At 39.7% G+C, this 14,056-nt stretch overlaps 1 long non-coding RNA gene across 1 annotated transcript in view; it reads right to left on the bottom strand.

The window, feature by feature from the left end:
- Positions 1–6,959: 6,959 nt before the first annotated feature.
- The window catches only part of LOC107385488 (uncharacterized), a 33,743-nt gene continuing 26,646 nt past the window's right edge, over positions 6,960–14,056 (bottom strand). The window contains exon 3 of the long non-coding RNA XR_001572985.3: positions 6,960–7,334. This is a non-coding gene — a long non-coding RNA (uncharacterized lncRNA). The remainder of the gene's footprint in view (positions 7,335–14,056) is intronic.

Below are 14,056 nucleotides of genomic sequence, written 5' to 3'. Positions count from 1 at the left end.
TAAATGAAGACTAACAACACATCTGTTCTCGCTGGCGTTTGGACTTTGAAGTTGGGGGAAGTAGGCCGGATGTTGGACTGTGAACTTGCACTCAGGTTTTCGTATTTTATTTTAAATGGATTTCTTATTGTATTTTAATGGTCATATATCTGTCCTATTGTGGTGCTTTTGATTGGTGTACAGCGCTTTGTTTGTCCATTTTGGCCATGTTAAAGCACTCTATAAATAAAGTTGATTTGATTTTGATTTTGATTTGATAATGTGGACAGTACAGTTGCTATAGTGACTATAGCGACAATCTTTTTTCCTGTGAAAATATCAGAGCAGACACAATATTATTGCAAGAGACCCATAAATCTGCCACATCCACAGATGAACTTAAAACATCTGAGTTTCCCAGCATGTTCTCTGCCTGCTATAACTTTAGGCAAAGAGGTGTAGCTAATTTAATACACAAAAACGTCAATTTCACAGTATTGGACACAGTTTCAGATCCAGAGGGTCAAATCATAATACTAAAAATATCTATACAGAACCAAAGCGTATGTATTGTCAGCATATATTGTTCAAATATTGATGACCCTTCATTCTTTCATAATTTTTTCTCTGTACTCTCTAAACACTTGGACTGTACACTTATACTTGGAGGCGATTTTAATTTTTGGATAGATACTTTAACAGACAGGCTCAGTACAGCTGGGACTCAGGGCAATTGGCAATCCACTAACATAGATAAACAATACACGAGTGATTATGGGCTTTGTGATGCATAGCGATCTCTTCACCCTAACTGTAGAGCATATACTTTTTTCTCACACGTCCATCACTCTCATTCACGTTTGGATTATTTTCTAGTCAACAGCTCATTGTTGGCTGACATTTCAGACACTGAGATACACCCCATAGTTATCAGCGACCATGCTCCGGTTTCTTTAACTCTGGTAAACAAGAAGACAATCCCACCAAGCAACAACTGGAGGTTTAATACATCACTTCTTAAAAACAAAGGTTTTATAGAATTTTTTAAAAAGGAGTGGGCTTTATATTTAGAACATAATGACCTGCCTGGAACATCAGCATCTGTTCTCTGGGAGGCAGGAAAGGCAGTGATGAGAGGTAAAATAATCTCTTTCTCATCACATAAGAAAATAACAGAAAACAAATGTATTCAGGAGTTAGAAGAAATCATTACGTCTTTAGAGGCATCCACAGAAGAAGAGTTACTGAGCAAATTACGTAAAGCTAAAGTAGAACTTCATGGAATTATTGACAAAAAAGACACAATTTTTAGCATAAAGACTACGAATAGAAAACTTTGAACATAGTGATAAATCAGATAAATTTGTAGCTAACCAATTAAGAATAAATAGAGAAAACTACCATATCTGCTGTTGAAGACTCAACCAAGAATATAGTATATGGTCCTGAATGAATAAACACCACTTTCAGAGACAAACTTTGTACTCACCACAGATAAACCCATCAGATAATCAATGAGATCAATGAGTCCCTTGACAGGATAACACTTCCTAAATTATCAGACAGCCAAGCTAAAGTCCTGGATTCGCCACTAACATCAGCTGAGCTCCAGGAAGCCCTTACATCCTTAAATCTGCCTAAAAAGAAAGCTCCAGGTCCAGACAGGTTCCCAGCAGAGTTCTACAAAGAATTCTGGATCATTCTGGCTTCAATATTCTTCAGAATGGTGAGGGAAATCAAAGAGAGTGGCAGATTACAGCCAAACATGAATTCAGCCAATAATCGTCTTTTATTACAATGAGGTGTAATGGGAAATAGTAGAGTAATGTGGGCTAAATAAATTGCTTTAAAAGCTATGTATTTCTATTCTCATTACTTGTGACTGATAGTTGTAATACTCTATTAATTATTGAACATCACCTTGCTTGGTCTTAGGATGATTAATTAGAAGGTTCTAGGATTCTTTTAATTATTAAGGGATCATGCACACTGTGTTTATGATTCAAGAACCAGTCAGTGTTTGCAAACAAAAAATAATTTATTCTACAAATAATTAAGACTTGACAAATGCTTTAAACTATTATCCTGTGAGTGGATGGAACTAAAAGATGGGTGTCTGAAAACTATGTGTGAATATAATGTATTCAGAATCTCCGTTTCTCAGAGCTGAGTTCTGGATGGAAAGAATTTGGTTTGCAAATAAGCTAGAAAGATGTTATCAGAACCACATCCAGATGCTATCTGTGTGTCTACATTACCCGGATTTGGCGACCTCCTTGAGGATCCGAAAGGGAGAGGGGTCGGATCACTGCTAGCACCGGAGGGCTGTAGAGTACCGAGGTACCACCTTTCAGTACAGAGATGTCTCCCGGGTCACGACAGATGGATGGAAACCACGCGTCTTAAAATAACTCTGAAGGAGTTTTGCAAAATCAGCTTTGTTCTGCAGGAAAACTATCTTGTTGTTCAGCTTCGCAGGTGCAAAAAGCTATAAGGTTTTGACACTGTTTTAAAATCTTTCTGAGCTAGATATCTGCTAAGAGATGCCCAGTCTCTAACTTTCTCTCTTGGCTGCCGAGAAAGCAGAGTGGCTGATTTATATACCTGTTGTTATCTATTACCAAACTTACCAAGAATCTCAGAAACACATGCTCTGAGACACAGAGTCTCTGAGTCTAGGGACAAGGTTAGTTATGTGTCATGCTTTCTTATCTTGGCCTTACTTCTTGTCTGGTGTAATGAGCAGATGGTGATGACCTCATCTAGTAAACATACTAAACCATCATAGAATACAGATTCCTGAGCATGTCATTGCTTAATTATACATGGCAATATGTAATGATTTTAATCATAAAATTGTCTTTCTTCAATGATTATTTTGAATTATAAAATTACTACTTTAATTATGAAATATTCTTTCTTCTGGGAATAAAGATTTATCTAAAACAGTTCTCTTGTGAAGGAACCTTGGGGAAAGGAATATTACTGTTCATCTTTATTATCTGGTGAAGCTGCACTCAGCTGATGAAGTCATCTGATTAAAATGCTGAGTTGAGTTGTGCAGACTCACAGACTCCTGACAAGGGAAGATACAGCAGAACATGTAGCAGCCAGGGTTATTTGCTCTAGCAGCATATGACCGGTGGGATCTTTAAAATCAGGCCATTTGGTGACGTTACACAGGCAAAGACCCTGTATTTCCTACCAGCTATCACCCAATTTCTCTTATTAATGTTGATCTCAAAACAATTTGTAAAGCCCTGGTAAAAAGATTAGAGAAGGTAACCCCCTTTATAATACACCCTGACCAAACTGGTTTCATTAAGGGTAGACAGTCATCCACAAACTCACGTAGATTACTTAATGTGATAGATTTATCTTGCAGTAGAAACATAGAAACTAGTATATTATCTCTAGATGCAGAAAATGCTTTTGATAGAGTTAACTGGAAGTTCTTATTTGCAACTTTAAACAAATTTGGTTTGGGAACTTATTCATAAACTGGCTACAAACAATATACAATTCACCAACAGCACGTGTCAGGACAAATGACCAAATTTCAGCTAGCTTCTGTCTTCAGAGGGGGACCAGGCAGGGATGCCCACTCTCTATGTCATATCCCTGCATCCCTCTCTCTTTGTTTGCTGGGAAACCTGGACGATGTCCCGATTGAAACATCTTTGGTTCACGTGGAGGGCAGAGACCCCCACCTCCACCTAGGCACACCTGGAAAGCACCCAGGCCACCACAGTTGACCACCACCACCGGGGCAGAGGGCTCCCTCAGAGGATGCACTGGAAAAAGGCTAAATTAAGGTTAAAATATAAAATCAAAAGAGCTGAAATGAGAATTGTAATATAAAAATTTATATAGATATAAAAATAATGTTGATCATAGATCATGGAAGAAAACTGTTTAAAAAGCACGTATAAAGAAGGAATACATTAAATAAATAAAAAATAGATAAATAAATAAATAACATAAGTAATTAAATAATTTAAAAAGTGGTAGTATTCAGTTAAAACCCATAACCGATAGCTAAAACTTCAGTTTTGTCCTGCTTGAGCTGGAGAAAGTTTTCTGCCATCCAAGATTTGATGTCTAAAATGCAATTAAAATGTGTGTCCATTGGCCATGTGTCATCAGGAGACACAGAGATGTACAGCTGTGTATCATCAGCGTAACTGTGGAAATTCACCCCGTGTCTCCTGATGACACTGCCAAGAGAGAGCATATAAATGTTAAAAAGCACTGGGCCTAAAATTGAACCCTGGGGCACACCACATGTAATCCCATGAACCCTCGAGGAATAGGTTTCCAAACTGACCATAAAAGTCCTGTCTGTGAGGTAGGATGTGAACCATTGGTGAACAGCACCAGAGAGGCCGATCCGTTTCAAACGAGTTAAAAGAATAGTGTGGTCTACTGTATCAAAGACAGCACTTAGATCCAGTAGAACCAACACAGTCACCTTCCGTTTATCATAATTTACTCTAAAATCATTTAGAGTTCCCTCGGAGCTCTGCAATGCTGCAGCTTTGGGCCCTGGAAAGATGGGCTGGGGTCTCCATGCCCTGGGTGGCATTTTGGCAACAGAGGTGCCTATTGGGGCCAGTTCCCACCCAGATCCCACCAGCCTGGTGGGAACTGGGTCCCTGGGCTCTGTTGGGTCCGCGGCGGACACACACACACACACACACACACACACACACACACACACACACACACACACACACACACACACACACACACACACACACACTCACACACACACACACACACACACACACACACACACACACACACAGTGTGAGATTTTGGTTTAATTTGAAATCTGATTTTGAACAACTTTACAAACATTAAGAATAGGAAGCAACAAGAACAAGGACACATTAACAAAGAGCATGTAATTGGAGACAACATTTAAGGAGCAGCACTAAATTTGCTGTGTTTTAAAAAACAAAACTGGAAAAGAGGTCTACATGAGCTTTCACAATTTAAAGCAGCAAATTTGGAGCTTGTCCCCTTTAATAAAATGTATCATCTTTCTCTCTTCAAAGTTGATTAAAGTTATGGAACTCATCTGGTTACACGTTTGAACACCAGTCATAGTTTTACTTCTAAACACTCTTGCATTAAGAGGAGAACACTTTTGGCACCTTTTCAATTGCAGTGGAGTTTAACCATAGTTGCATCAGAAGGTTGTTTGCCTGAAGAGACACGTAACTTGTGAAATCCTCCCCCGTACAGTACGTGACCTGATGAAGGAGGTTGTGGCTGAGTAGGCAAAGTCAGGCTAATCCTAATGTGTAGAGACTCCAGGGTGTTCTTTAAAATCCCTTTCAACTCTGAAAAAAAAAATCATACAACTCTTTCCCACCAAAAGACAAACAAGTTTCAATGTATATAAGCCTCAAACTGACTTCTAGTTTGTTTATTTTGAAAGTCCAATATCTTTAGATGTACATGTTATCTCCTTAGGCCACAACAGTAGCCCTATTTATGCTTTCATTTGGAACAGTAACTCTACATAACGTAAGCGTCCCCATTGAGCTAAAAAAGTGTCTACTCTGTAGCTCAGAGCTACAAAAGATCATGTAGTCAAAAGGAGTACCAGCTGCCAACGTAGCAACAGTCTGACTTTAAAGGTGTGGGTGACTAAAAATTTCTTTTTTTTTCTGATCAATTCAGTCACTCTGGGTTTTTCATGCATGCTAAGCATGAAAATAGTCTCCTACACAATTATACTGCATTAGCTTCGAATAGAAAATAGACAGCAAAAATCCTCACAGGTCTACATCACACTGTGAATTAGTGCTCACGGACTCTCCGATCTTGACTCATGACAGAGAAGGCTGTTGTTTTAATGTCTGGGAATTACCAATGGACGTCTTAGCCAGTTTAAGCTAAAAATTATCATTAGCAACTTCACCACTCAGCACAAGGTCCTCCACATTAATTTTATTGGTGAAGATAAAACATCCACGTTTCAAGTCAGTGGTAGAGTCGCGCTGCTGTTAACCAATCTGGGAAGAGCTGTCTAAATGTCAGGAAATGCGACTCCAAAACCTGCCACCTGAAGCTCAGCTGTCATGTGGGCAACTTTGAGGTCACAGAAACGATGCAGAGGTACCCCCCCCCCCCCCTCACAAGGCATCCATTCCTACTAGAGAACACAGCAACCATATTGTTTAGCTGAGTGTTCCACACCTTTAACAAAAAAAAGTAAATTTGTTCAAATGGTTAAAAGAACCAAAAGTCTTAAAATGTCTTACGATACGAATCTTCTCAATGCAAGACCGATTTCTGATGTTTAAATACCTTCATTTAGACTCTGTCATCTTCCATCTCTATTTTTCACCAGACTTCCTGTACAACGTGTGTCCAAGCTCAGTGTCTCTGTTTTCCCCTCATTGCTTCTTGCTGAAGTTCAAATATTTGATTTGTCTTAGTAGGGGGTGCAGCTCTGCATCCACCAGGTGAGTCTTTACCCCCAAGCATGGTGACCGCCCGTCGACATCTTCACTCAAAGTGCCTTCGGCACAGACAAAGTAGCCTTCGGTTCTCTTCTGACGCAGTGGCTTACCTTCCCAGCCCACCACTACGCTCCATTTTATTTATGAATGCAGAATCTAACTGGCCTCATGCAGATACAATCAATAATATTGCTTCTCTGAAGATCAAACAGGTCCTTGTTTATCTGTATTTCCCAGTTCTCCGGTTGAGGAGCTCCTCTGTGATTACTCCCCCATGCAGCATCCCCCGTTCATTTGTCTGTGTACATTCCTGCTCTCTTCTTTATCCTTTTGGCCTGATATTTGTGGCTCATGTTTCGAGTCCAACAGAGAAGATGGTTGAATAATTTTGTGAACACCAATGCTAACACGAGTGATTGCATTTGTTTGCGCTAAATGGGTTTTTTTTTTAGGTCCGGTTAAATTATTTCTTGTTTGTGTACACTTCAAAAAAGAGAAGCAAGCTTTTTTCATCATCCCTGTTTATTTCACAGATTCACACTGTTAATGCATTCCAAACCAAACGCCTGTCAGCCCTTTAATGGCGGCCACAGACAGACAGGATTTGTGTGGCTCGAATCAATGTTTGATAACTGCTCTGAGCTTCACATAAGAGGAGTCTGTGTTTGATGATGCAGAAACTCCTTTCTCTTGTCTTTTGATTTCTTGAGGAACACATCTTGAATTGTTGTCTTCATTTCTGCATGGTGGCGCAGTAGTTAGCATTGTTGCCCCGCAGCACGAAGGTTGCAGGTTCAAAACTCGGCTGCGGCCTTTCTGCGTGGAGTTGCGTGTTCTCCCCATGCATGTGTGGGTTTCCTCCGGGTACTCCGGTTTCCCCTACAGATCACAACATGCCCTATAGGTTATAAATTGTAAGTTGCTTTGGATAAAAGTGTCTCCTAAATGAATAAACATAAACACAAACATTTTTACGTACTTATAAAATCATCAAAAATGTTGACTAAGGTGATAAAACAATACTTTACATTTGTTTTAATGTCCAGAAAAGTAGAAGCTAACTGTTAGCATTAGCAACACTACCACACAGAAAAATTCTTCCAGGCTTCTGATGTTTGAGGAGATAAAACATCAATGTTGCAAGTCAGTGGTACAGTCGCGTTACTGTTATCCAATCTGAGGAGAGATGTCTAAATATGAGAAAATCAGAATCCAAATCCTGTCGAGGTGTTCCGCTCGCCACTGCAGCAGACTTGTCCACGCTGTGCCAAGCCACTCTGGGTTTTTTTTTTTTTTTTTGCCCCGAGTACAGCTTACAAGGCATTCATTCCTACCAGAGACCACTTCAAATGTACCGCTTGCAAACATTTCCCACATATTTAATTATTAATGTGGTCAGCATGGGCATGTTTTTTAAACCCTTAAGTCAGAAAAAATAACAGTTTTAAACACTTATCAAATTAGCTATTACCTAAGCTTTTCTTTTTCTGGAGTGTTAAATGTGGTGCAAGGATTCAACAAAAGCTTTGATGTTTGGTAATTGAGGGGGTGGAGTCCTCATTTTGTCACCTAAGATGTTTAGCTCAGGTAAAGTTTTTTCTTTCCCGGCAGGATTTGGAAACAGTTATCCACACCTTTATAACCTCACACTTAGATTATTGCAACTCCCTTGTATTAGAGGTTGGTCAGAATACTCTGGTGCAAAATGCTGCAGCACATTTTTTAACTGGCACAAGAAAATTGGAGCACATCACTCCTGTTCTGACCTCTTTACACTGGCTTCCAATTTATTTTTAGAAAGATTTATCCTTGCTCTCATAGTGTTCACACCAATTTATGACCGACCATCTAAAAGTTGCAACAGACAGACTCATCAGACCAGGAAACATTTTTCTAGTCTCTGATGCTGCATTCCTGCTACTCATCATCTGTGTGTGGCACAAAAACAAAACAATGGCAGACATGGTGGTCTTGAACATTCTGCTTAAGCTGTGGCTTTTTGTCAGTCTCTGACCTCTGAAAAGGCAGTGAGGCAGAATACTAGAGCAACCAGTGACTCCACCCCCTGTCCAATCGGCAACCAACAGTCTTGCGTGTTGTATTTTCAGCTTGTATGCTTGGTAACCACATTGAAGCATGTACTGGAAAGGGGGTAGCAACCATTACTAATGGAAAAGGTCAGAAACAGCACAGCGATGACTTGAGCCACGCTGAATAGGTACTCATAGAAATTGCCCAATATTGCCCAATTCTGGTGGTCTTGCTAACTGTTCCCTCAGTTTCCTGTTCTTAAGAAGGAGCTGCTATGGTCTTTTGCTTCTGTTCAGGGTTGGTATTCTGTAGACCGTGTTTGGAACCAGTGATTATTTAATCTAAGACCAGTCTGCCGATTTTCTCTGATGTCAACAAGACATTTTCATCAACACAATTGCCGCTCACTGGATGTTTTCTGTTTGTCAGGCCATTTGGAATACCCACACTACATGAAGTCATTTAAATTCCCTTTCTTCCCTACTCTGATGTAAACATCATCAAGTCCTCCACACCACGTCTAGCCATGCAAATGCACTGGGTTGCTCCCTTGTGACTGGTAATCTACACAAAATGTGTGCATGATTTCCTAAACCAATGGAATAGATTTCCATGACCCTAGTCTTATTTCTACACCTGACCCTGAGCAGACCTCAAATATGTTCTAATCTAATATATCTCAGACAATGACCTCCATTGCATATCACCGCTGCACTTGACTTTGCTTGCTAAGACTTTGTTTTAATATGAAGCTCCAAAAATAATCAAAAACTCTACAGGAGTCAGTGAGGAATCATGCTGTCACTAACTTTAGGTTAAAAATCACAGCATGTATCGCATTATCTCAAAATGCCCAAGACAGTCCTAGAGTCTTTATCAGCCAGCTGGTGATAGATGTTTCAGATTGCTGCAGGGAAAGAGACGTTAGGAGCAACAAGAAATTAGACATTGAAATAACAGAAGTCACAAGCCCAGCAGATAAACTGTACGAGGCAAGCAGTGGTCATTAAGTCTAACGGTCGATTCCTCAGCTGCATTCATCAAATTGTCAGTTTATTCCTGCAAGTTTCAAAGGAATGGGTGATATAAAATAAAAATGGCATTGGTGTTCTGTTTCTGCATGACACCAGGTGGTCAATAAATAGTTATATTAACCACAGTGTACTGCACACAATGTTCGCCACATCATCTATATTTATCACAGCCACAAGCCAGGATGGTGTGAAATAACTTACACAAGTTGCTGCCTTTCACATCACTTCTAATCCAGTTGGAAAGGTGTAAACAAGAGGGGGCGGAGCCTGAGAGGTTTCATGCCTGAACATGTCCACTATCATCAGATGTGAGCGTATAATAATAAACGCAGGGCTAAGAACTGATGACATGTAAGTGGAATACAGCATAATCAGCCTCCCTAGACTTCATAGAAAGTTATGAGTATATGAAGATATGGCTAGTGTGAGTCCAGCAAGGCAGAAGTCAATATTCAATCAGAGCTGATGACAGCACTCTGAGTGCAAGCGCTGCCTGCATGCTGAGATTTTGAGATTAGAGAAAAATAATTTAGGTTCCGGTGCAAGCAGGAAACCACATTCTACTTACATTCTACTGAAGTGAAGCCTGTGCAGCAGCATTTGCCTTTGCAGACTTGGCAACGCTGTGGGCTCACAGATTGTAAACAAATACTTGGTCCCTCTGATTTTTGGAAAGGAGAAAAATCTGACAATACTGATTTACCAGTCTCACTCTTCATCTTTCTCTCACTTGTAAACAGTACCCCAAGATACTTAAACTCCTCCACATGAGGCAGGGCCTTGTCCCTGACCCAGAGAAGGCATTCTACCCATTTCTGACTCAAGACCATTGTGTCAGATTTAGGGGAGCTGATTCTCATCCCAGCTGCTTCAGACTCAGCTGTGAACTGCTGATGAGGCCAACAAGACCACATCATCTGCAAAAAGCAGAGAGCTAGTCCTTAGGCCTCCAAAATGGATTCCCTTACCAAGTTGGTTGTGTCTAAAAATCTTGTCCAATAAAGGCATGAACAAAATTGTTCTATGTATCTGTTATAATAAGTAAATGTTCAGATCCTTGTATGTTCTGCTTTACACTGTGTCCTAGGTTTGCAGTTGAATGTATTGAAAGCTGTGGTTTGTTACTCTAAAGGCGTGTAAAGCATTGGGCATAGCTTTAAAACATGTCAAGAATGAGACCAAAATGCCTTCTGAGTTGCCTGAATTTCTGTAATGGTTTGTTTTGCTGACCATTACTGGAGATGTAGGAGTCAGACTGACAGAAAAAGAAAGCAGCTAGAAAGCAGATGGAATTGAGGGAATAAGGAAGAACCGAGCGAGCGAGGGCCACCTCACAGTGAAAGGAGTTTGGGAGAAAATAAAGAGCGGAGGAAAGGAGTTTTGATGATCAGTGTGGTGGAAAGGAGTGGAACACTGGTGGGATGTCAGATCTTGTTGCATGCACAATATATCAATTCTCTCACAAGTAAATACCGAATCCCCATTGCTCTTTTTTGCTCCTATGTTTAACATTTTGTTTACACTTGAATTTATAAAAATTATGTTGCATTTAAATTCATTACATTCTTATAAACACACAGAAATTTTTCATGATTTTAGATTCCCTCAGGCTCATGCTTTTCTTCTCAATCAGTTTCATTCCTCCATCAAAGTAAAATAATTTAAAGTAGTTTTTGTGACAAACACAATCTGAGATTAGTAAAATTTCTCTTCAAGTAGATTCTTATTATCAGTCCATTTTTATGCTCACAGTCTTTTAATGACTTGTTCTGTTCCCTGTGGTGTGAAGCTTAACTTGAAAGATTTTTTTTTTTACATTTTTGAAGTCAGTCAGCTGGCCCACTCTTCTCCAGGACTGCAGGAAAGAGAAAGCCATATTCAGAAGTTACTTTTATAAATCCACTCACAAGATAAAAAGGCATTATTTTCTGTGAGCAGCATCCAGTGCACTCAACACTCAACTCTAAGAAAATCCAATGCTGTTCTTCAAACCCTGATGATTCTACTTAGCTTGTAGTGGAAGAGTCTTTTTCCAAGGTTAAAGTTAACAAAATATCATGACAGTATGAAAGATCTGAAATGTGAATATTTGACCTTCTCACTGACCTAGTGGTGTGATTGTCCCCACTGGGACTGGGAGAACAAGGTTCTAATTCTAGTTGGGTCACATCAAATACTTCAAAAATAGGACCCAATGCCTCCCTGCTTGACACTTGGCTTTAATGGGTTGGATTGGGAGGTTAAACCACCAAATATTTCCCGAGTGCAGCCACTGCTGCAGCTCACCCCTTCCCAAAGGGATGGGTCAAATGCAGAGATGTAATTTCACCAGCGTGTGATGATGACTAATGAGTCTTTGACTTTGATTAATCCAACCTCTGCATTTGCAGTAGAGCTTACAACCCAACTGTTCAAACTGAAGCATCATGTCCAAGCAACTTTTTAAAACTTTTTTCCAATTTCCATTTCTTATGTTGCATCATTTCCACTGCAATCTGTGCTGTAACTTTATCTTCTCCTTTAGCTTTAAACTATAATTCTATCTATGTGTATTTTGATTTGTGTTTTTATGTTGTTTTCACATCATGTCCTGATAATTGTAAAGCGCACTGAATGCCTCTGTGTTTGAAATGTGCTCTATAAATAAAGCTGCTTTGCCTTGCCTTAATCTCTGGAAATATCAATCGAAATGTTGTTGAAAAGAATGAATTAAATGATGCCCAGTTGTTGAAAAATATTGGCGGTTTTGTAACACATAACTATAATAATCGGGTCAAAATACATGGGAGTGGGTCTAAGTCTCTGGGCAAAGCCATATTGGACACCATATTTCCTACTATCCCTGATTTGTGATAAGAGTGGTTCTGATGTCTATCGGAGCAGGTCAGAGCACTTAACACACCACACATGGCAGGAAAATCTGACAGGTTAAGCTTCAGAGCCATTACAATAACTGAGGACGTCCATAAGAAAATCAGAAGGGGAGAACCGGATTAAACATTTGCATAATTATATTGCCTTGCAAACCAGGTCCGAGGCTAAGAACAGCCACTTATAGTTTACAACTATGGACCTGAGCCACATCCTCATTTGTAAAGATGAATTCCATTCCAGTGGTCCAACTCTCCCTCTATCCTAACACCACCTGCAAAATACACACCAATATACGGTGAAATATTTTCCTTGAAGCAGAAACTCACTCAAATTCTCAGCTTCTGGAACGTGGCTGGGCTCAGCCTGAAAAAGCAGCACAAAGCCACCTACTCATGGGTACACCACATGCAGGGAGAGTATACAAGTTTGGGTGCATCATGAGTCAGCTGGCAGGCAATGGCAGGGGCCTGGGCACACTGATCCCCAGCATCAAAAACAGCTTTTAAACATACTTGTAATTCTGCACCATCAGCTGGGAATAAGCTTGCCACTTTTAGTTTCAAGTAGTCTTTTCACTGCCCATCTTGAGTGAACACCAGCTATGAATCCATTCTAATGAAAGCACAAAAGTTCTTGGAGGAATTCAGCTTCCAACTCTGACTTTAAGGTAAAGGGTTGTGCTCACATCATCTCTTACTCTAAGGCAGTTGTCATTATGTGGGTTAATTGCACATAATTAATTTAGATGATTAGCTGTGATAGGGAAGTCCTACACTACCACTAATATTTTTTCTGTCAGACTCCACCTCTGTCCGTGGTACTGATTAGCTTGAGCAACGAGGCACACGGGGCAGGAAACTGTCTTCCAACCAGAACTATGTGTTCTAGTTCCCAGGCCCTCTTAACCATTCCAAGATTTCATCTTAAGACCGCGGTGACAGGGGCTTCTCTGTAGCTGGACCAAAATTATGGAATAGCCAGTCCTTGCATATAAGGACCACTCATAGTCTTGAGAATTTTAGATCTTTATTGAAGACACATTTTTTAATCTGGCTTTTAATGTGACATGACCATTTTAATTTTCTTTTAGATGGGAGTCAACTTTGACTTTGAGCTTGTAGAGTAGGTGGACTTTTGGAAGAGTGGGCCAAGTGGATTTCATAGGAAAATCACATTTTGTTCTCAAATTGTTTGTATTTATGTTACTAAACCAGCTACAGGGAAATCCAAACATATTATCATAAATGCTCTTGTTATTGTTGAGATGTATTTTATAAACAGTTTTTATTCTTTACTACTCCTGCAAGATGCAACAAATTCAGATGATTCTAAATAAACAAGTTTAAAGAGACAATGTGTAGTTTTACCATTAATCTCTGGAAATCATCCATCAAAATGGTGTTAAAAATGAATTCAATGATGCCCAGTTGTTGAAAAATATCTAAGTATCTAAGGTAGCTAAAAATATTTAAGGCCAAAGTCTCTGGGCGACGCTATACTAGATGCCATGTTTCCTTCTACGGGAGCCCCTGAGGATAAAATGCATTTACTGATTTGTAACAAACGGTTACAAAACTTTCATCATTCATAAACATTGTTGTTTTACACATTTACCTCTACACTTGCTGCCAGTGATGAAAGGAAGTCTGATATGCTTGTCAT

The sequence above is a fragment of the Nothobranchius furzeri genome, chromosome 3, assembly GCF_043380555.1.
Source record: "Nothobranchius furzeri strain GRZ-AD chromosome 3, NfurGRZ-RIMD1, whole genome shotgun sequence".
Taxonomy (NCBI): Eukaryota; Metazoa; Chordata; class Actinopteri; order Cyprinodontiformes; family Nothobranchiidae; genus Nothobranchius; species Nothobranchius furzeri.
This window is presented reverse-complemented; position numbering and strand designations above follow the sequence as displayed.